We start from the raw sequence: 23,727 nt of genomic DNA, 5'->3' as shown, positions 1-23,727 counted from the left end.
TGCCCGACTCCTTACTCTGTCCTACTGAAATGCTACTTGGAGAGTTTGGGAGAGGAACCAAGCTTCCACAGTAATTTTCTTGATGCTTATCGCTCTCTGAAATTATCTTGTTCATATCTTGTTCAAAGAAAGATTATAGTATCCAAGATCTATAAAGAACTTATTAAACTCAACAGCAAAGAAACAAACAACCCAATCATGAAATGGGCAAAAGACATGGACAGAAATATCACAGAGGAAGACATAGACATGGCCAACAAGCACATGAGGAAATGCTCCGCATCACTTGCCATCAGGGAAATACAAATCAAAACCACAATGAGATACCACCTCACACCAGTGAGAATGGGGGAAAATTAAGCAGGAAACCACAAATGTTGTAGAGGATGTGGAGAAAGGGGAACCCTCCTGCACTGTTGGTGGGAATGTGAACTGGTACAGCCACTCTGGAAAACTGTGTGGAGGGTCCTCAAAGAGTTCAAAATAGATGAGCCCTACGACCCAGCAATTGCACTGCTGGGGATTTACCCCAAAGATACAGATTCAATGAAATGCTGGGACACCTGCACTCCGATATTTATAGCAGCAATGTCCACAATAGCCAAACTGTGGAAGGAGCCTCAGTGTCCATCGAAAGATGAATGGATAAAGAAAATGTAGTTTATGTATACAATGGAATATTACTCAGCCATCAGAAACAACAAATACCCACCATTTGCTTCGACGTGGATGGAACTGGAGGTTATTATGCTGAGTGAAATAAGTCAATTGGAGAAGGACAAACATTATATGGTATCATTCATTTGGGGAATATAAAAAATAGTGAAAAGGAATAAAGGGAAAAGGAGAAAAAATGAGTGGGAAATATCAGAAAGGGAGACAGAACATGAAAGACTCCTAACTCTGGGAAACGAACTAGGCGTGATGGAAGGGGAGGTGGGCGGGGGTGGGGGTGACTGGGGGATGGGCACTGAGGTGGGCACTTGACGGGGTGAGCACTGAATGTTATTCTATTGGCAAATTGAACACCAATTAAAAATAAATTTATATATATAAAAAAAGAAAGCATAGCTAGGGATACCCCTCTTACTGTGCCTGGCAGGCAGGCAATAACATTTCAAAAGATTATCATTTCTTCTCTTCACATCTTTTGTTTCAGTAGTTCCAAAACACAAGGGCATTTTAATTTGTGTAATCTCATGAGGCAATGGTAGGAGGCTATGACCTCCCAGAAGGTAAAGGTTATGTTTTATTCAACACTGTATCCTTAGGATGTAGCTGAAAAATTTGACACTTCGTAGATCCTTTAAGAGTATTTGTTAAATGAATAAATGAGTCCAAGTCTTCAATAATAAAAAAAAGAAAGATGAATGGATAAAGAAGATGTGGTATATGTATACAATGGAATATTACTCAGCTATTAGAAACGACAGATACCCAACATTTGCTTTGATGTGGATGGAACTGGAGGGTATTATGCTGAGTGAAATAAGTCAATCGGAAAGAACAAACATTATATGGTCTCATTCATTTGGGGAATATAAAAAATAGTGAAAGGGAATGGAGAGGAGAGGAGAGAAAATGAGGGAAAATATCATTGAGGGTGACAAAACATGAGAGACACCTAACTCTGGGAAATGAACAAGGGGTAGTGGAAAGGGAGGTGGGCGGGGGGTTGGGGTGACTGGGTGACGGGCACTGAGGGGGGCACTTGGCAGGATGAGCACTGGGTGTTATGCTATATGTTGGCAAATTGAACTCCAATAAAAATATATTAAAAAATAAATTCTGTGATAGTAAAATGTGTTGTTTTCTTGCTTGTCTCCCCTAACAGATTGTAAGCTTCATGAGGACAGAGTACATGTTTTATGTTTCTCTGTATCCTCCCAGATCATTGTATATTTCAATTCAATACACCTTGTTGAATGGGATGGAATCTGGCTGATGGCACTCTCACAGCATTGCTTGTGTAGACTGGCCAATCGTTTACTTGCTTTACCCAATAAAGCCTCTTTTTAGGCCAAGGTTGACTCCCTGTTTCAGAGGCTGTCCTTTTCTACTCAGCTTGCTAGATGGTTTTCATCCTTTTGGATTCAGATTTTCCTATTTATTCAGAGTTGTAAATGTCAACGTCCAAACTACAATTCCAACTCCATTCATTGCCCTCTCTTGGCTCATGGTGTATTTCAAAATCAACATTTGAAGTCAAGAATTGAAGAGTTTCCAAAATTAATTTTCCTCTCTTCAGGTTCCTTCTGTATATAATGAGCACTGGGTGTTATATGCAGTTGATGAATTACTGAAGTCTACATCTGAAACTAATGATACACTATATGTTAACTAATTGAATTTAAATAAGTTTAAAAATCCCAGTTCCAGGCATGTAGGCTGGGCAAAATAACTCCTTCCATTTCTAGAAGAAAGTTGTGAAGCTCAGCAAATATGGTTCTTCCTCTTCTCCACATATCTTCATTTATTACATTTTACTCACCCTGTAGGGCTCAGAACAATGCAGTCTTTTCCATGTTTCACTTACCCACTTTTGTCATAATAATCTTAGGAATAACTGAGCACCTACTATGTGCCTTGTCCTAAATGCTTTCACCTATATAACCTCTGTTCTTCCCAACAGCTATGGAATTTACATATCATCCCATTTGCCATATGAGAAAACCAAGACTCACAGAAGCAGAGGTGCTCAACCATGGTTACCTAACTAGTAGGTGACCAGGCAAGACTGAAGTTCATCTCTGCCTGACTGGGAAGATTATGCTTTTCCTGTCACAGCTGCTGACTCAGTTCACCATCCTCAGTGGCATGTCACCTTATTCAACAAATATTAATCAAACACCTCCTGTGTGCCAGGAACTGCTCTAAGGAATCAAGATGCAAGTGAATATAGCAAAAGCCCTTGCCTTTATAGAAATCATAGTCTACTGGAAGGAGATACACAAAAATGATAAACAGAATTAAAAAGGTATGAAGTAATAGAAAGTAATAAGTGGTATGGAAAAAAAAAACAGTGTGAGGGGGCTAGAGAGTCCTGAGATCATGTGGTAGTAAACACAGTTTCAAAATAAAGTTGTTGAGAAGTCATGTTGAGACAGTGATATTTAAGCCAATATTTGAAAGAAATAAGACAGTCATGTAGGATTGGGGAAAGAGTCTGGGGAACTCAGTCTGGGGAAGAGCATGCCAAACGGACAGCTGATACAAAGACTCTGGAGTGGGAACCTACCTGATGGTTCAAGGAATGGCAAGAAGGTCGATGTAGCTTGGTGTTGTGAGAGGGGAGAAGGTATAGGAAACAAGATCAGAGGGGCTGCAGATGTGTGGAATGGTGGTTCTCAATCAAGGATGATACTGACCCTGGGGGTGGGGGTATTTGTCTGGAACCATTTTTGATTGTCACAATATTGGAGGGGTAGATGCTATTGGCATATAGTGAACAAAGGCCAGTGATGCTGCTAAGCATCCTACATTACATGGGAAACTCCTCTTCCCTTCTAAAAAAGAATTATCCTGATCCATATATCAATAATGTTGAGACTGAGGAACTCTGGTGTAGAGCCCTATAGGACTTTGGCTTTTGCTGTGTGTCAGATGTAGCATCTTTTGAGAATTTAGAACAGAGGAGTGTCCTCTGCTTTATACTTTGAAAGGAGGTGCTGTGTTGAGAATGAATAGACTGTGGGGAAGAGGAAAGGGAGGAAGCAGGAAGACAAAACCTGGAGGTGACCACCATACCCCAGGCATGAGATATGGGGTGACTCATCCCCTTCTTGGAAGGTCTTGGAAGCCAGGTAAGAAGGGAAGTAACATTACTGAGCACCCAGAGAGTGCCAAGCTTTCATGTTCATTACCTCTTTAGACTGTATCTGATCTTTGTTTTTTAAAAAATATTTATGTATGTATGTATGTATGTATTTATTTGAGAGAGAGAGAGAGAGAGAGAAAGAGAACGAGTGGGGGTGAGAGCAGAGGGAAAGGGAGAAGCAGAATCCCAGCTGAGCAGGGAGCTTGATGCAGGGCTCAATCCCAGGACCCCGAGATCATGACCTGAGTCAAAGGCAGATGCTTACTTAACCAAGTGAGCCTCCCAGTCGCCCCTGTATCTGATCTTTATTAGCCCCAGCACTTAGATTGGAGTTAAGTAGCTTGACATCCCTGAATGCAAACAAGAATTTCAGTAGAAAGAAAATGTTTTTATTTTACACTTGTTGGCCATTCAGAAAATTTGTTCTGGATGATGCTATTTCTCTACCAACAGATAGAGTAGAAGCCTGGTTGCAGGTTAGGCACATGCCCTTCCAGAGGCACATGAAGAAATCTGTTGGAGACACCCAGGTGGAACTCTCTTGTGGTCCCCTTATGTTATCATTCTGCAAACATGCCCTTGGGATGTACCTTGAAGAGGCTATTACACATTCTGCTAAGAATAGACACTTGCACCAGGCACCTGAAGGAGTTGATACCATTCTTCCCAGCAGAGCCAACCCCTTGAAAATGTCTATATTAGGGTCTTTTCTCCAAAGATTGGAAAGTCATCCATACAAGACCAGACAAGCATATATAAGGGAGGCAGGCCATTGAAGGAGAGCAGGAAGCTGAGCCAATAAAATTCCTGAATGGTGACTCATACTAAGCAGTGATGAAAGTGAACTTGTCTCAGTCATGCCAGTGGAATAATTCATGGTCACATCAATACTATGGTCCTGCTCTACTTCTGTTGGGGAGAGGACTAGTGCAGTGGATATCGCTGGTGCACCTTTTCTCCATCTTTATCACCCTCCACATCCTAAGACAGGTGATCAGGCTGGCCACGCCACTTATTGGAATGCTCTCCTCTCAAGGCTTCTATGGCCATACTTTTTATCCCTTCAGCCAGTACTGAAATAATTTCTTCTGCTTAGCATTACTATATTAGTTTTCTAGTGCTGCTGTAACAGATTAGGTGGCTTAAAAGAGCAGAAATTTATGGTCTCACAGTTCTGGAGGCTAGAATTCTGAAATCAAGGGGTTGTCAGGGGCATGTTCCCTCTGAAATCTGTAGGGGAATCCTTTCTTCCTCTTCCTAGCTTCTGGTCCTTTTCAGCAATCTTGGGTGTTCTTGGGTTGCAGCTACATCACTCCAACCTCTCTTCCTCTATCACCAGATGGTGTTCTTCCCATGTCTCTGTGTTCACATGGTCATCTTATAATAACACCAGTCATTTGGAGTAGGGACCCACCCAACTCAATATGACCTCATCTTAACTAATTTCAACAATGACCCTATTTCCAAATAAAGTCATATTCTGAAGTACTGGGGGGGGGTAGGACTTCAACATATCTTTTTGAGAGGACACATTTCAATTCATAACAATGTCTTTCTTCCATAGTAGCCTTTGAGCAGCTATTATACATTCCCAAGGAGAACAACCCCTTTCCCACCGCATAGCGTCCTAATGGAGGATCAAATATGATGGTGGATTTCCTGACAACTGTGGTCAGTCAGACTGCTGCATCCTCTTGGGCACAATAATTGATCCAGTGGTGGGCACATGACCCATGAAAGAACAATCAAAGTCCTTTTATGAAATTTTGAAATATGGTGTCAAGAGGGTATCTCCCCCCCCCTTTTTTTTTTTAACACAGGTGGGCCTGGCAGAAGACTTCTTGTTTTCTCCATAAACACTGATGCAGGAACAAGCAGAGCAGAGAGAAGAGAAAGTGACGGTACCCTTGTGACATCATTTCCAGCCCTGGATCCAGCTGTGCCTGAAGCCATTACCTCTGGGACTCTGAGATGCAAGGACCATTGAATTTTCTTCTTCTCTTAAATACTTGGAGTTGATGGGCAGCCCGGGTGGCTCAGCGGTTTAGTGTTGCCTTCAGCCCAGGGCGTGATCCTGGAGACCCTGGATCGAGTCCCACGTCAGGCTCCCTGCATGGAGCCTGCTTCTCCCTCTGCCTGTGTCTCTGCCTCTCTCTCTCTCTGTGCTTCTCATGAATAAATAATAAATCTTTAAAAAAATACTTGGAGTTGAATATTCTGCTACTTTCTATTGAAAGAGTTTATTAATTCTGCTGTCTTCCATCATCATCAAGCTTTTTTTCAAAAAGAAGAAGCACATCATCTTTAAATATTGCCAGTAGGACTCACACTTCATAGCACAAGGCACCTTACAAAGAACTTTCCTGCGCTTTAACGCACTGAATTATGACCCCTGAACTCTGAGTCCTCAAGTAGACTATGCATCTGAGTGAGCGTGGTGGGATCCTTGGGCACGGAGTGAGAGGCAGAGCCCAGGCTCTCCAAACTGGCAGCTACCATTCAACTCTGGCTCACTGTCACCACATGGGGATCTGATTCAGACCCAGTGTTGTGGATCTTCTTTTTTTTTTAAAAAAAAGCCAGAAATCTGAATTGTGATGGGAATTTACCAATGAATAAACTCTCTGTGGGTCGATAAAACTCTCCTGTGGCCTGAAACTAGCCCCCAAGCTACCCACTGGAAATGTCTGCTGTAAAACCATGAAATGTTAGAGCTTGGAAAGATAGTTGCAGGTAATATAGTCTAAATGCTACATAAGACTTTGATATTGTGAAGTGACTCACCCAGAGTCACCTAAATAAGTACTGGCAGAACCAGAACTAGAGCAAAGGGATTCTGATTCTCAGACCATGCTGTTACCAAACTGGGATTTTCCTCACCATCCCTGGCCTCCTCTACCTTTCCCCAACTTGGGAACCGGTGCTAGCACCCCATCAGGTACCCAGGCCAGAATCCTGGGTGTTACCCTTGGTACAGGTCAGGGATGAAGACCTATTAAGTCTACCTCGAGAATACATCTTGCATATATCCTGTTTCTCTTCTTTTCCATCACTACCACCTAACTGCAATAGCTTCATAACTACTCTCCAGTCTCACTGTTCCTCTGCCTTCCAAGTTTTATAAGATCCTGCAAGACCCCACTTCCCATCCTGTATCTCTCTCCTCCAGCCTTTCAGCCCCTTTAGCCTGCCATTTTCCTCCCCTCTAAGGGCTTCTGTCCATGCCATTCCATGTGTCTGGAATTCTCTCTATGCATCTCTTCTTGGTATTAATCCCAACTAACCTTCCAGGTCTCTGAGCAGTGCCTAGCCCATCCTAAGTACTATGTAAGTAACAGCTATTGTGATTTTCATTATCATCTCAGCCAAATGGCCCCTTTTTGAGGACTCCTTCCCAGGTCAGCCCATCCTGTGATTCACCTCTATAGCACTCAGCATAATCACAGTTCCGTAACAAACTGCTTTTGCTTGTTTTCTATCTATTGGCTCCATGAGACTTCAGGGTACCCTCAGCTCAAAGAATGTGTCTCGTTAACATCTTTATATCCCAGTGACTGTCAGAGAGCATGATACAGCACTCAATAAATATTTACTCGCTGATACTGAGTAAATACTTGTTTATATTTGTACACCTCTAGACATCAGAACATCCAATGGAGCTTTCAATACCATTTCCATGTTGGCCATTTTACAGATGAGGAAACTGAGGATCAGTGGGGTCAGTAAGTGGCTCCATGGTCTGTGGCACATGGGAACATAAAACCCCCATTCCCTAAGTCCTGAGCCTAGCAGGACTCTGCTCTGCTCTGCCTCTGGCTTGATGGCTCAATTGATATTTGACTTCTGCTGTGTCCCAAATCAGAATTGGTGTGTGTGTGTGTGTGTGTGTGTGTGTGTGTATTTTTTTTTTTTTTTCCAGTGGCAGGAAGTCTTGCCCTGGGGAGATGCTATTTGGTTAGCATTTGGGGAAAGAGAAGTATTTTTCCCTTTGTTAGCTAGCTCTGGGCAGTCTGAAAACTCTTGATCCCCACTGTCTGCTGCTTTGAATGTAATGACCTGCTTTCAATCCTGTTTAATTATGGGATTTCTGATAGGAATTTGGAAAACAACTCCTAAATCCTGAGGCTTGGATGGTAGCCCATGTTTTATCTCCAAGTCTCTGTACCCAGTTTTTCAGAAAGACTTTTTATACCTGGCCCTCAGGCAGAGGCCTATCCCTTATTGCCCCCATTCCTCCCAGTTCACCACCTGGGGACTGTCTAACCATGCTTGCTTCCCAATTTACTCACTGGATGGAACCCTCCCATGCTGGGCTCTGGCTCTCAATTTTCAGTCCTGTGTGTATCCTGAGGCAGTCCTTAAGAGCAGAGTATGGGCTGGTGTCCCATGAAAAGTGGCCTCAGATAAGGGCCTGGGAGTGAGCAAAGCCAGCTTTGAGTCTTTGGTCTTATGATGTTAGTGCTGGGTCCTTGGGCAACTGACCTAAGGCCCCAAGCCTCAATTTCCTTAACTGTAAAGTGGGAATGGTAATATCTCATTTAGGGTTAGTGGTAGAAAAACCTAGCAAATTATAGGCACTAAAAACATGATTTCTTTTTTGCCCCTTCTCTAGCTTTTGGTAGGGCTGGGGCTGGTGGAGATAGAAGATCAGAAACATGGTTTAGGGAAGGGAGGGTCTCTGCTAAGATTGGGCAGCTGAAAGATCTAGTCTAGAGAAGTGGCAAAAGCACCCTTTTTGGGTGTTGGGATGAATGCCAGTCAGACGTAGGAAGTGGCCTCTGGGCATTAAAGCTACACAGACCTGGTTCAAATCCTAGCTGGGTGACTGGGTGACAACTAGCCTGAGTCTCAGTTGACACATCTGTAAAATAGGAACAATGATTTCCATGTCAAGGGGCATCACGAGGACTGCAACTAAAATAGAGGAAGCCATTCACCCTGCCCAGTGACTCTTGCTCTGGTGGCTTCTCCCACCCAAAGGCCTGGGGGCCACCTGGATCTGAGTTTGTTTCAGGGCATCTCCCTGGCAAGGCACAAAAGGAATTGGGATCCATACCTGCATTCTCTGTTTCCTAAATAACAAACATTATGGCAGCTACCTTTTATTAAGTTTCAACTGTTCTTAGTTCTTTTTCTTACAGGGGAGACAATGCAAACTTGAGATTGCCACTTGCTCAAGGTCACTAAGCAGGTTCATGAGGGAGCTGTCTAGCTTTCCGCCATACAAACCTCCTGTCTGACCCCCTTTTCACTGCTCTGGGCTTCCTGGATTCCTGGGGCTCAGATGGGTTCAGGCCAGCTGTTATGACCTTTTTTGGATTCCAGCCACTCACAAAGGGAGCAGCAGTTTCACCATGTTCCTGCACTCAAGAGCCCCTTCCGCTTCCCAGTGTCCTAGATTCACTCTCTGCACTGTCCTCAGCATGTCAAGCAGGGATTTGGAGGGGAGGATTCTCTACCTGTCCTGCATCCCTCCGTTAGGTGGGAGCTCTGGCAAGCAGAGGAGGATCAGGTACTCCCAGGAAAGCAGGGTGTGAGAAGTTAAAGATTATTAGAGAAGGGCACCAAGGTAGGTTCTGATTTCAGAACAGAGGCCCCACTTTACCTTCATTTCTGCTGCCCATGTGGGAGGATTCATGTGGGGGCTCACTCTAAATGTTGTAATGTGTTCAACATTATAGGACAAAAGGCTGGACTACCAGGAAAGAGGAGGTGGCATTGAATTTGAGCCCTATAGAATGGGGAAGAAGTGTGCTCACACTGCAGGGAAAGCCAAGATGGGGATGAAGTGGGAGCGTGAGGTTGATGCATTAGTGGATGAGCTCCTAGTTCACATTTGGTTTCTCAGCCATGGCTGTGCCCTCTCCTGTCTCCTCCAGAACTTCTGCTTCCCTTCCTGAAGTCTCACCGAATCTGACCAGGGGGTCCTTGCTGGGGGCTCCAGTCCCCAAACCCATATTCTAGACTCTGGAACATGCACATGGCTTGATTCAAGATCAGGAAAAAAACTCTTGCTTTCCTTTCAGAATCAGCTGTGCAACCCTCTCTGCGCCTGAGGGTGTCAGGGGGGTGCAGCCAGGGGTGCAGGGGAGCCTTGGGAAACCACTTCTGCATGCCTGCCTTCCCGCCAGAGCTCAGAGAATGGCCAGCCTCCACTTCAACACAGAAGTGGCCCCTTCTTTCTGTTGCTTTCTTTTGAGACTTCTGCAGGGTTTGTCAATTAGCATGCATTCAGGCACCGGGAGGAGCAGACCCTTGCTCTGACCCACATGCAGTGTGCTCCCACCACCCTGGGAAATTCCTCATTTGTGGAAAACATGCATACTTCTGTCTCTGCAGCCTCTGATTTGTCTGCTTGATCTGTACTCAAAAACTGATGGTCATTCTTTAAGGCCCAGCTCACAGGTCATCTGCTTTCTGAAGCCTTTTTCAGCACCTTGGGCATAATTAGTTCCTCCCTCCTGTCACCTCCCAAAGCCCTTTGCCATGATGGCATTTCTGCCGTGATGGCATTTCTCATATTGCCTTCTACTTACTTGATTTTAAGTTACTTTTTAAAACACAGACCTAACACGTGTTTTCTGTATAAAGGGAAGAACAAAATTCTCCCCTACCCCCTGCCCATTCTTCAAGGACAATTGCCCAAAGCTAATCCTTATTAGCAATTTCTTTGGAGGGCTTCCAGAAATTTTTATAATCAAGTATATATGAGGATGTGGGTATGTACAGTCAGTTATTTGATCCAAAATCGGTCATATAAAGTTATTGCTCTGCAACTTGCCCTTTTCCCTTACTGGACATCTTCATTTTTGCAGAAAAACACTTTACATTAATGTTCTATCTGATGTACTTGACCTAAATTCCATCATCTTATTTTATTTTTTAATAAAAGGTTTACTGAATTTTTTATTTTTTTTGACATGTAATCTTTTCCTTTTCCTTTTTTTCTCCCTTCCTTCTTCCTCCCTCTCTTCTCCTCCTCCCTCCACCCCCCGTTTTGTCTTATTTGTGAGGTTTCTTTTTTTTACCCCCTCTTTTCTTCTAGTGCCTTGGAAGGTTTATAGTCTGTTTTTAATCCTTGAAGTCATCACCCTTATAACTTTAAACACTATCCATAAACATCTGGATTTATCAATTTTACTCTGTATCCAATCCACAAACATTCTGCCACCAAAGATATAGAATTCAGGGTATGTATACATCTTCACATCCTTCCTCTACCATTGTTGTTGGCTAAGCTTTTCTTTGTGTACTGCTGTGGTTTGGAACATTTACATTCTGTGCTGTGATCATAATCTCCACAGCTGTTCAGCCTTCATTCTATATTTAAACAAATATAATGTTCACTACTCATTCCTAAGTTGGTATTTTTGATATATTTTGGGGGGAACTAGGTTTTATTATCAAGTCCTCCACCCCCTGACCTTCCCTGTAAACTTGAGTGCTATGTGCTCTTTTCTCTGAGTCTGTTGGTAAATGTCCTTCAGCTACTTTTTTTCTTTTCTAAAAATTTAAATTCAATTTAATTAACATATAGTGTATTATTAGTTTTAGAGGTAGAGTTCAGTGATTCATCAGTTGGATATAATACCTGTTTATTCACCCATGCTTATTCCATCACGTGTCCTCCTTAATGCCCATGACCCAGTTACCCCATCCTCGCACCTCTCCCTCCAGCAACTCTCAGTTTGTTCCCTGTGTTTAAGAGCCTTTTATGGTTTCCCTCCCTTTCTGTTTTCATCTTATTTTTCTTTCCCTTCCCCTATGTTCATCTGTTTTGTTTCTTAAATTCCACATATGAGTGAAGTCATATGATACTTGCCTTTCTCTGATGGACTTATTTCGTTTAGCATAATACTTTCTAGTTTTATCCACATTGTTGCAATGGCAAGATTTCATTCTTTCTGATGCCTGAGTAATATTCCATTGTATATATATAAAAATATATATCACATCTTCTTTATCCGTTCATCTACTTTTATACATGAAAGACAACCTGACTGGCTACCAAATTTGAGAACATACTGATTACCTTTAGAATTTTGTGTCCATCACTACCATGTCTTTTGGCACTCTAGTGTAAAGTCACAGGCCAGTTTGACTTCTCCTTTAGAGTATTTCCTAATTTTACTATCTGAATATTATCCATCAAAATTCCATTAACATATTAAGGATATTTTTATTATTCTGTAGATTAAGGCATTTCTTTAGTTCATAAGTTTTCTTCTGTAATACCTTTGAATATGTTTGTGGCCCATTGTTCTGTTCTTTTCTTTTCTTTTCTTTTCTTTTCTTTTCTTTTCTTTTCTTTTCTTTAGGAATGCCTGGTATGTATACTTGAATATCCTTTTATTGCAAGTATTGTCTTCTATTTTATTTCATTGTCTTTATAATTTTCCCCTTTCTTCCATTTTTAAATCCCTATTCCCTATATTATTGGCTCTTCTCTCAACTAAATGAATTCCATATCTTGCTGATGCTAATTTTTTCTCTCTATAAGAGTTATATTATTTAAAAAATATTTTTCACATTGGATCCTGTATGCTGTGTGTGTGTGTATAGAAATCATCTTTTTAAAAAGATTTTATTTATTTATTCATGAGAGACACACAGAGAGAGAGAGAGAGAGAGGCAGAGACAAAGGCAGAGGGAGAAGCAGGCTCCATGCAGGGAGTCTTGATGTGGAACTCGATCCCAGGACTCTGGGATCACACCCTGGGCCGAAGGCAGGCGCTAAACCACTGAGCCACCCAAGTGTCCCTCATCTTTCTTTCTTTCTATTTTTTTTTGTATCCTGTCTGCTTATTTGTAGTTTGACTTTGGAAATGTTTTACTCTGGTTTGTTATTTTCTCAGGGATATAATGATAGGATGGGGGAGTTAGCTGGGCTGCTAACAGATTACCTTTGATTTTCTTGTCTCAGGATCTGTTACCAAATATGTTCTGCCCTGGAAGTGCATCTATCCTGAGTTTTCAAGCATCTCTCCATGGATGAGGTCTGTATGGATTACAAGGAAGATCCAAAGCTGCTGGGTCCCATGTATCTCTTCCGGTGATTAGATGCAAGGCTAATTGTTGTTTCCCTCTCTCTCTTTTGCTCCACTTCTAAGACATTTAAGGAATGGGAGTCAGGGATGAAGGAGTAATACTAGCTACCTCCTTTGGCCCTGTCTCCCTTGCCCTCCCACCTTGTGGACCTGAGTCATTATAGGGGACCTCATTCTTCCATGGCCTACCCCCACCTCTGCTCCTTTGCTCTCCAGCAAATGATCATTTATTTGGCTTTTAGGGATCTTCTTTATTACTTTCAAGGATATCTGGCAATGTATGTGACTCCTTTAATTGTCTTCCTTTGATGAAGTCCAAGCTTCGCTGAATGTGGCATGTATGGGTTTTAGCCTATTTTATTTTTTTAATTTTTAGATTTTGTTAAATATTTTATTTATTTGAGAGAAAGAGAGAGAGAAATAGTGAAAGAGAGCACGAGCTGGGAGGCAGGGAAAGGGAGAAGCAGGCTCTCCACTGAGCAAGGAGCCCAAAGCAGGGCTTGATCCCAGGACCTTGGGATTACGAACTGAGCCAAAGGCAGATGCTTAACCCACTGAACCACCCAGGCATCCTAGCCTATTTTATTAAGAATAACATTATTTTAACATAACATAACAACGCTACCCCCAATTTTTAATGGTTTAGCATGGTATAAGTTCATTTCTCATTTGCATAGCAGTCCGATATAGATGTTCCTGGTCAATGGGCAGCCTGCCACATGGTGATTCAGGAGCCTGCACTCCTACTTTGCTGGTCTTAGAGGTCCCTCTATGGATCAAGAGGAAGAGGAGAGACAAGGAGGTGGAGAGAGAGCTTGATGAGGAAGAGAAGAGAGAGAAGAGAAGAGAAGAGAAGAGAAGAGAAGAGAAGAGAAGAGAAGAGAAGAGAAGAGAAGAGAAGAGAAGAGAAGAGAAGAGAAGAAATCTTAACTATCTCTTATCCATCTTGGCCACTTCTATTCACATTCCAACTATGAGAACTAGTCACATGGCTCAACAAAATGCAATAGAAAGACTGGGAATTGTGGTCTCTGCCTGAGCAGCTGTTCCCTGTCCACTCCTCTCTATTATGGAAAGATAAGAATGAACTCTGGCAAGTAGTTAATCATCTCAGCCCCATAGTGATTTCCTAATTGAAGATGACATTTTCTTTACTATTTCCGTTCTTCATTTTTTTGTGTTGTATTCAATGGGCTTCAGAGCAGGGAGTACAGTAAACATCTTGTAACTTGTTTACATATCTATCTCTCCTATAGTAATCTGTGGTCTCTAGATGAGGGCCATGACTTAAGCTTTTGATATTTTCCAGCACCCAGCATGATGGTTAACAAAGTAGATGGTCAATAAATGCTTTGTGGATGAAAGAATGAATGAATTCTTGTTTGGGTAAAAACTACTCTTCCCACTTTCTTTATTCTCAACTGAATCTGTCTATCTCCTCTCTGTTCTGAGGGCTGCTCCATGCTCTCTTCTCCACTTTCTCTTCCCCTCATGGTTTGGCTCAAGGCTTGTGTCTCCTGTCTCCCTGCAATGATTCAACCCTCCCCTGGGTGAGGTCTGGTTAGAGCCTGGCCTGTGGCTCAGCAGGCTTCTTAGAGCTGCCAGGGCAACATTTACCAATATGTCTCATTGCAGCTTGGCTGTAAGATTTGACAGTGGGGAAAGAAAATATCTCTGTCTGGGGAAACAGAACTCACTGGAGAGGATGCCAGGTGTGCTACCACTCCAGCTGGTGCTAAAAGTCATGGACATTAAGTGGGATTAAGGTGTGGATCAAACACAGGTGAGAGAGAAAAAGACTGACCAGGGAAATGACTCTTCCCCGCTTTCAATGCTCTGATCTAAGTGGACTACTATATTCAAATCCACTTCTTGTGACAAGTTCTTTTTATTTTTTTAATGGACAGTCCCCAGAAAAATAGTAGAACAGACTAGCTAAGAGCTTGATCATTAGAATCCAACATACCTGTGTTTAAGTTTTGCTCTGCCATTTGCTGTATGATCTTGTACAAATTTTTAAGCAATGTGAGTTTCAGTTTCTTCATGTATAACATTGATAAAATAATATCTATCTTGCTGGGTTGTTATAAAGATGAATGGAGTTCAATCTTAAACATGAAAGAGACATTCAATATGTGTTGAATGAATAAATAACAAATGTACATAAAGTTCTTAACATAGTACCTAGTACGTTATAAGCCATCAATGTAAGATGATTATATCAGTAATGACAGGCTAGGTTTGCTTGGCTTACTGCAGTAACAAAATCTTAGCATCTCCTATCTTTAGAAAAACATGGTTTCTTGCTCATGCTACATGTCCACAGAGGGTCAGATGGGGCTCTGCTCCAAGTAACCCTCAGTGGAACAGCCACTATGTGGAGTTCTGTCACTCACTATCCATGAACAGGCAAAGAATATTTTCCACTTCTTTAATCTGAGTCATCTCACTGAGTCTGGCTGATGGGATGTTAGGTTCCTCAAAGCAAGCAGAAACTTGAACAAGCACTTGTATATTTCTGCTTGAGCTCCCATAACTCTGCCATCAACATGAGAACATGCCTGAATTAGCTGCTGAAGTGAGATATATGGAGTAAAGCCAAGATTTCCTGGTTACTCAGTCAAGGCTACCCTGAATCAGCCCACACCTAGCTGACCCCATACATATGAGCAAGACCAAAAAGGATCAAAAGGGCCTCTTAGCCAGCCTCAGTTGATGCCATTTTGATAAACAATAAACAAATGTTCCTGTATATTGAGGTTTGGGGGTTGTTTGTTAGACACCATTACTATAGCAATGGATAACTGATACACACTGCCTTGGCCTCAAGCTCTCCAGTACATAAGACTCTGAAAAATTCTCTTCATATTCCTCAGAAAAAGAAGCATATGGTAGATTTTACTAAGGACCTCAAGGGAAAGTCTAAAGGGATTTTAACATCACATAGCATCATGAGCTTCCACTTAATACAGTTTCTCTCCCATTTCTTTGGCTGAAATGCTAACCAAAGTTTCTCCTTTACTCTTACTTCACACAGGACACTATTCTGCCAGCTTTTATCTATTCTTTTCCCCATCTGTTCTTCCCCTCTGTAAAATCTCACTCTTTCTTCCATAGAACAGTTAGGACTTGTCCCAGATATTCCAGACCCAAGTCCTTCTGTTTGTGGCAACTACCCTCCTTAGAAGCCAGTGGTCTAGGGCAGCCCGGGTGGTTTAGCGCCGCCTTCAGCCCAAGGCGTGGTCCTAGAGATGTGGGATCAAGTCCCACGTTGGGCTCCCTGCATGGAGCCTGCTTCTCCCTCTGCCTGTGTCTCTGCCCCCCTCTCTGTGTCTCTCATGAATAAATAAATAAAATCTTAAAAAAAAAGCCAGTGGTCTATAGATAATAATAATCTTCGTTTTTCTTCATCATTAGGAAGCCTGCTGAAGGCAGTGATGGTGTATTATTAGCTCTGTTATCCTTAGTAGAGCTAAGCTAAGCTTGTTTAGCAGAGTCCCTGGTCATTTTAGGCAGTTGTAAATGGTTTTGGAAATACTCAATGTTATTGGAAGGATTTTAGAGCATCCATATCCTTAATACTACTCTCTAATGGGTAGATGAGAGCTAACTATAAAGAATAAACATTATTTATCCTCTGTCTACATGAATAAGATATGAGACATTAGACTGTGTAAATACTCAGTAAGATGGGATAATGTGCTCAAAGATGGCAAGATGACATTGTATCCATTTATCCACACATGGTCATGAGGCCCCAATAGGTCACTGAGGTCCAAGGTCAGAAAGCCAAGAAGAGGTCAACTGGAGAGAAGCGTCTGGACCTCTTACTTTCTCCACTGAACCAGACATTGAGCCTTGGCGCTGGACACTCTGAAACTTGGCCTGCCTTCACACAAAGCTTGGCCCAGGGTCTCCAATGGCTCCACTGAGCTTGGCGGGGCACACTGACAGAGTTGGCCCAGAAAGGCTCCAGGACAGCACCCAAACTCAGCAGTGCTCCCGCCACAGAACATTTGTTTGGGGGGCTTTACCTGACAGAGAACAGTGCATGGACAGCCCCTGGCATGTGGACTGAAGTTGGTTCTGACAATCCAGGGCTGCACATGGGCTGGTGGCTTCCCCTGAGCCAAGGCCCGCTGGGTTCAGTTCAGGAAAGAAGCTATTGCCAATGGGCAGGGAGATTTAGCATTCCACCCCTGCTCTTTTAATCCCCTATGTGAAGGAATGTTCCACTGCAGAGACAGCAGAGCTGCAGAGACAGGATGTGGTGCCAAAAGGAGGGTGGTGGTGGTAGAGAAATAGCTTTGTGGGGTTGAGGGGAGGGGAGGGGTAGATGAGTTAGGTTCAATCATGGACTGACTGTGTGACCTTGGACAAGTCATATCCCCTCTTGGGATCCCATTTCTTCATCTTCAAGATATATATATAATATCCATATATGATCCATATATATATATAATATCCATATATGATCCATACATATATATATATGATTCATTTCAGGATAAAGTTCTAAGATTCTAAAAACTGTTTTCATTGTGAAGTCTAAGGTGAGATTTTTGTTTTCAATGTACAAGGCCTTTCCAGATTTTTATATAAGCACATTTGCAAAAATAAGATATCTTCTTTATGTATCAGAGAGACAGTCTGCCCCTCAATTCAATTCTAGGATTTTAAACACCTTGAAGCAAGGTCTATGACTCATACTATCCAGCACATAAAATTCTTCTAATGTCAGAAATGGAGGAGCACTTAGAGATCATCTAGTCCAATCTTACCAGTTTTAGATGAGGAAACTGGAGACTAGAGACAGGAGGTTATTTTCTCAACATTGTATAATGAATCTCAGACTCAGAATTCAGAATCTCTTATCAAATTAAACTGTTTTTAATGCTTAAAATTTTCTGCAATTCTAAGGCTTGAAATCTAAGGCTTTCATATTTTTTAAAACAGGTTTATCTCTTTCTTCCTTTGAGCAATTTTCAGGGTTAACTCAGATCGACCAAGGAGAATCTGAGAGTCTTAGGCTTATGTGAAATTTGTGAAATCCAAAGGCATAAATATCCCTTGGGGCTTCTAAAGATTTTCCCCAAGCAGCCAAAACCTTGGACAGCAGCCACCCTGGAAGGAATGTGGCCTCCTGCATAGCGGTCCCAACTCCAGCTCCAGGATAGGACATGAGACCCAAGTTGACATGACACAAGCCCTATTATGAACAAGAGAGTCATGACCCTCTGCTGATGACTAACATGCTAATTTGAAAAGTCTGCCTGCAACTAGAAAAACAAATAAGAACAATGAAACTTAAGGCAACCTTTTAGACAACCAGGAGGCAATGGAAAGCTCACAGCATGAAAGAAGGAGTCCCTTCCTTGACTGTCACTGTCTCTTTCGCAAACATGAATTAAAACCTACCTACCTACCATGTGCAGCCAATGTGCCAGGCACTTTGACGGGATTCAAAAGAGAAAACAAACCAAGCCTGACCCCTAAAATCTTACAATTTAAGGGGATTAGAGAAACACTTACATGGCTAATGTTTCTAGGCATTACGTGAAAAACATCTTATCCATCCTCTGTAGCTTTAAATACTATATAATATTAAGCAGCGCCAGCCTAGATCCCTCTTTTGAGCTCCAGAGAAGAATCCTACACAGCATCACTGCTTGAATGTCTCACAGGCAACATAACTTTTTCAAACAGAACTCATGGTCTTTCATCCCAAATTTTCATTGTTCTACTCGAGTATGTGATGCTATAATTCACTCAGTTGTTTATTCCAGAAATGGGAGTCATCCTTGATAATTACTTCCTCCTCCATCAACCTCTCACATTTAATCAATCATGGAGTCCTATAAATTCAAAACATTTTAAATACACTTCTATTTGTCCCATCTTAACCAATGCTTCTCTGAATGTTAGTTAACAGAATCTCTTGCCTTCAACAGACTCAGAATTGGCCATCTATAACACGCTATCACTTCCATTTTCCACAAAGCAGTGAGACTGATTTTTTTTTAAATATGCATTTTATTTGTTCACCCTCTTGCTTTAAAAAGTCTCAATGGAGACTTGTAATTCCACCCATGAACGATTTAACTGTTATAGGAATTGTCCTAGCCCTGCAAACAAGTAGAAAACTGGGCAAAACATATAAAACAACAGTTTTCAGACATTGGACAATAGGCAGCAAAGAACTGTGGTCCCTGTGAAAAAAGAAGCAAACAGAGTGAGCCCTATGATTGTCCCAGCTTATTGCTTGGAGCCAATTCCCAGGCTGCACAGGGAGGAGGAACTGAAACAGAACATGACAGTGTCACTGAGTTAAGGAGACAGAGAATGAAGTTAAGGGATGCTGGGCTAGAATTTATGGGCAGGACACTCGAAGAAGAGGGCACTCTACACACACATACACACACACAAAGACAGAGACAGAAAGAAAAAATCCCCAGATCTTCAGAGGAATCCCCTTGAATCTTTGACTGAATACTGACCTAAGCACACATGAAAGAAAGCTACCAGATATGGGGGCTGAAACACTGGAAAGCAGTAAGCCAATCAATTGTTAGAGTTCACACAAGGATGGGAATAGTTTGTGTTCTGAACAGCCCAAGGCAGAAAAAACTTGTAATTCAAAGGCAATGAATAGAGTCCTTAAAGGTATAACACCTCAATAATGTAGACTAAATTAGTCCCCAAATAAAGGCTGATATGTCATAACAAAGCTTAAAAGAAATTCCCTGAAAGATAAAATCGACCCTAAGTTAATTAACTGCTCACCAGCACAATATCCAATGCCCTTGGAATACATACAATAAAACCCAGCACCCAAGAACATAAAATTCACAGTATTTGTTATCCAATAAAAAATTACCAGATAAGCAAAGAAGCAGGAAAATATGAACTATACCCAGGAGAAAAACCAATAAATATGATCAGATCTAGAAATGACAAAGATGTTTGAATTAGGAGACAAGGACTGCTAAAAAGCTATTATAAGTCTTATCTATATGTCCAAGGATACAAAGAAAAACATGAATGTGATGAAGAAATAAATGGAAGATATAAATAAGAGGTAGTTGGAATGTCTAGAGTGAAGAACACAATATCTGAGATGAAAAAAATACATTAAATAGGATTAGCAGATTGTAACTGCAGAAGAAAAGATTAGTGGACTCGAAGATGTAGCAACAGAATCTATCTGATTTAAAGCACAGAGAGAAAAAGAAGACAGCAATGCCCCAATAAGCCATGAGGCAATATCACACAGTCTAATATATGTGTAATTGGAATCCCTGAAGAGATGAGTACAGGAAAATTTTTGAAAATCAGCAGGCAAACATTCCAAATTTGATGGACATTTTAAGCACAAGAAGCTCAGTGAACCACAAATAGAAAAAAGAACCCATAAAGACAAGTATACTGAGGAACTTAAAATTAAGTTTCAGAAAACCAGTGAAAAGGAGGAAATTTAAGAAGCAGAGAAAAAGACATCTTCAGTACAGAGGGACAAAGAGCAGAATGACAGCAGGAGCCATATGGGTTGGAAGAGAGCAGGACAATGTCCTCAGAATGCTGCAACAGAAAAATGGTCAAATTGGGTTTCAGTACCCAAAAACTTATCTTTGACAAATTAAGGCAAACTGAAGACTTTTACACATCAACAAAAGGTGAGATAATTCACTGATAGCAAATCTGTATGAAAAGAAACGGTAAAGGAAGTTCTCCTGGCAGAAGAGGGAGTTTAAGACGTAAAGAAGAGATTGAAGGGAAGAGATGGGGCTACTGGGAGAAAAGATACAGGATCTGAGGAGGGAGACTGAGGAGTTAATTTGCAGCAAATTGATGTTTATTTCTTTCACTGACTTTGAGCCCTTTGGTACTGAGGTTCTCTTTGGCCTTTGACCAGCCATTCTTATCACACCACTTCTGTTTGCTTTTGTTCCTTCTCCAAAAGAGTCCTGCATCTTCAGGAGGGTCCTGCATCTTGTCCCAAACCTGCTCCCTCTTCTCCTCTCCCCTCCAAAAATCACCCACTTCATAGCTTTACTGACCCTTGACTTCTTCCCTGGTCCCTGTCATTCCCTGGAAGTCTGCACACTTCTCCTGGCCTCCCTGCCTCTCTTCTCCAACAGACCATCTTCCTCCTGCTGTTTCCTATGCCTTGTACACATATTGGGATGTTCACTCTCCCTTTAAGATGATCTCCTTCTATGACTTGCTTTTTGCTGACTTCCGTTCAGTATCTTTTGAATCTTACATGAGCATATATTACGATGATGATGATGATGATGATGATGATAATAATAATAGTAACCCACAATGGGCATTGAACTAATGGGACAAATGAATGAGGATGATCAATCCCCCCTCAAATTATGCAAGCTCAGGATCTGTGAGCAGATACAGACATATCTTTCTGCCTCCCCAGAAGCCGTGGGCACTTGCCACACAATTGATCAGGGACTCGTGGGAGTGTAAGGCAGGAAAAACCCAGGGCATATGGAGAAAACCTTTTGTCCCTAGACCTCAACTCAGAACCACTATGATTCTGAGAAGCATAGGATTCAGCATTTCCTTTTTCTAAATACTCCCTTACTTAGAAGCTCAGAATCTTCATTCTTTCTGGTCAACCATGCTATCAGGCCCTTCCCTTGACCCAGTTGGGTCACTGAGGTAAGAGGGAGATGTAGAGTGTTAGTCTCACATTGACCAGGGTTCATTATTGGGCTCTGCCTCTTACTTGTCCATCTGCCTCCAGGTAAGTAAATCTTATCTTCCAGAGACTTGGTATTCTTTCTTGTGAATGGGAAGAACCTAACTGGGAGGCTTCCAGGATGCCCAAACGAGGTAAGTGGGAGGGCCCCAATAGGAAATAGGAGGATTTCCCCTTTCTCTTCTCTTTACCAATTAGCCCCAAGTGCTATAGTTGTTTTGCTCTCTCCCTACTGATAATCTCTGGGGACAATCCTTCAAGCCCTGGGCTCCACAGAGGGCTGGTGGGGAAGGGGCTTGGAGGCACTGTGTCTAATTTCCATAAATGCCCCTGGGCTGGTCTCCTTATCTATAACATGGGCACAACCGCACTTACCTCAGAGGGCCATGCGAGCATTAGGAGGGGTTGTGCCTGTGAAAACACTCTGTACATTGCCAGTGTTCTGCAAATCAGGTGAGAAACAAACCTTTAGAACCATTAGTTGATCTTCTCAGGATCTCCCCATCTATTATAGCTTAGTACTTACATCTGAAATAAAAGATTATCATTGTATGTGAATGAGAGCCAATTATATATTGTTTCCTAACATCCAATAATACAAGAGAAGTATCTGCCATTTGTGGAGTGTGCCATCTGTGGCAAGCAGTGGTGTGCCCAGCACTGGAGTATGTGGGGCTCTCATTAAAATCCTGGCTGCATAGCTAGCTAGTATATGGTGACCTACTCATCCCAGTTTGCTTGGGACTTTCCAGGTTTTAAAACTGAGTTATGTCTCAGGACCCTTCTGAGTTCTGAGCAAACTGGGACAGTCACCCTATGGTTGTGGGTGGGACAGTTCCCTCTGGAGTCCTTGAAGGACAGATAGAGCAACAGACATCTTCAGCATGTCAGTGGTAGAGTATGAGGAATGATTGAAGCTGTCAACATGGATGATGCACCCTAGGTGGACCATTCCCATTGTCCCTGGGGCTCCGCTGGTGGCAGGCTATGTGGCAGGTGATTCCAGAAAGATGATTTCATATAATATTCATGCCAACCCTAGGAAAGAGGTATGCTTCTCTGCTTATTCACAACTGAGGTGCAGCTGAAGATGCTTTCAGCTGAAGAAACTGAGGTGCAGCTGAAGATGCTTTCCCAAGGTCACCCACCTAGTGGCTCCAGGTAACACAGCTCTAAAACCATTCCAGCTAAGGCTTTGATGATCTCAAGGAAAGCATGAAGGAGTGGGATGCTTTGGGGACCTTGTCTGGCAACTGGGTGAGTGTGCTGCCCTAGCCTACTTCATGGAAGCAGTTTGCCTGAGGCGGGAACTGACCTTCACCACACTTGTCTCTTGCTTCTAAGAGTTCTCCATAGAGCCAGGGTGCCCACCGTCAACAAAAAGCATTAAAAAGAGCAGAGTGCAGGTTTTGTTGGTGAGGCCTCTGGTCACCACTCTCACTGTCCTCAAGTAAGCCATGACCTTGCATGAACAGCATGGCTGAAGAATGACCTCATGCTGCAGGAATTTCACCTTGGGCTGTACGGCCCAAATCAAACTGCTTTGGTTGACCATGCAAGGGCCTGGCCTAGAAGAAGGAAGCTCCCAGGCACTGTTGGGCAGTAAGGGCCAGCTCCTGCCATGTGGGAGCAAGCAGAGGGTAAGAGAGCAGTGACACCAAGGTCCCGGGGCAGCATGGCTCTAGCCACAATGTGGTTAGGGCCAATAGGTCTCCTGGAAATGTCCCAGCTGTGGCTTTGCTCTGTGCCTTTGGGAAATGGCTGCTTGCAGGCCCTTCCAGGCTGAGAGACACGACAATTTTCTGGATAATTCAGGCTTTCAAACCTCTCTCTGCTTTCATTCCAATTATTCAGGGTTCTTGTGGGAATTCTGAGGAACAACTTGAACTGCATAAACTGTGAACCAAGAATAGGAACCAACCACTTGATTGGTTGAATCCTTAACCAAATCCCAATATTAATTTTCTATAAATGCAATTCAGATGGAATCAACTTTGTTTTTGTTTTTTAAAAAAACCAAACCCAACTGGATCAGTTGGAACCTGAATCAAACCTCTATGTGTTCTAAAATTAATGGACCAGAACAAAATTGGAAAATAAAAACATCTTTGAGTGAAAACACCATTTCATCAGATTTGTTGGAC

At 42.3% G+C, this 23,727-nt stretch overlaps 1 protein-coding gene and 1 long non-coding RNA gene across 5 annotated transcripts in view; one reads left to right on the top strand and one right to left on the bottom strand.

Moving 5' to 3' along the window:
* LOC125755923 (uncharacterized) overlaps window positions 1–5,982 on the top strand; it is a 32,938-nt gene extending 26,956 nt beyond the window's left edge. The window contains exons 4-5 of the long non-coding RNA XR_007413489.1: window positions 2,633–2,977; window positions 5,638–5,982. This is a non-coding gene — a long non-coding RNA (uncharacterized LOC125755923). The remainder of the gene's footprint in view (window positions 1–2,632; window positions 2,978–5,637) is intronic.
* Window positions 1–23,727, bottom strand: part of SYN3 (synapsin III) — a 452,538-nt gene that overhangs the window by 143,285 nt on the left and 285,526 nt on the right. The window lies entirely within an intron of this gene.

This window comes from Canis lupus, chromosome 10 (genome assembly GCF_003254725.2).
Source record: "Canis lupus dingo isolate Sandy chromosome 10, ASM325472v2, whole genome shotgun sequence".
Lineage (NCBI taxonomy): Eukaryota > Metazoa > Chordata > Mammalia > Carnivora > Canidae > Canis > Canis lupus.
The sequence above is the reverse complement of the archived record's forward strand: the minus strand, read 5'-3'. Positions and strand labels throughout refer to the sequence as shown.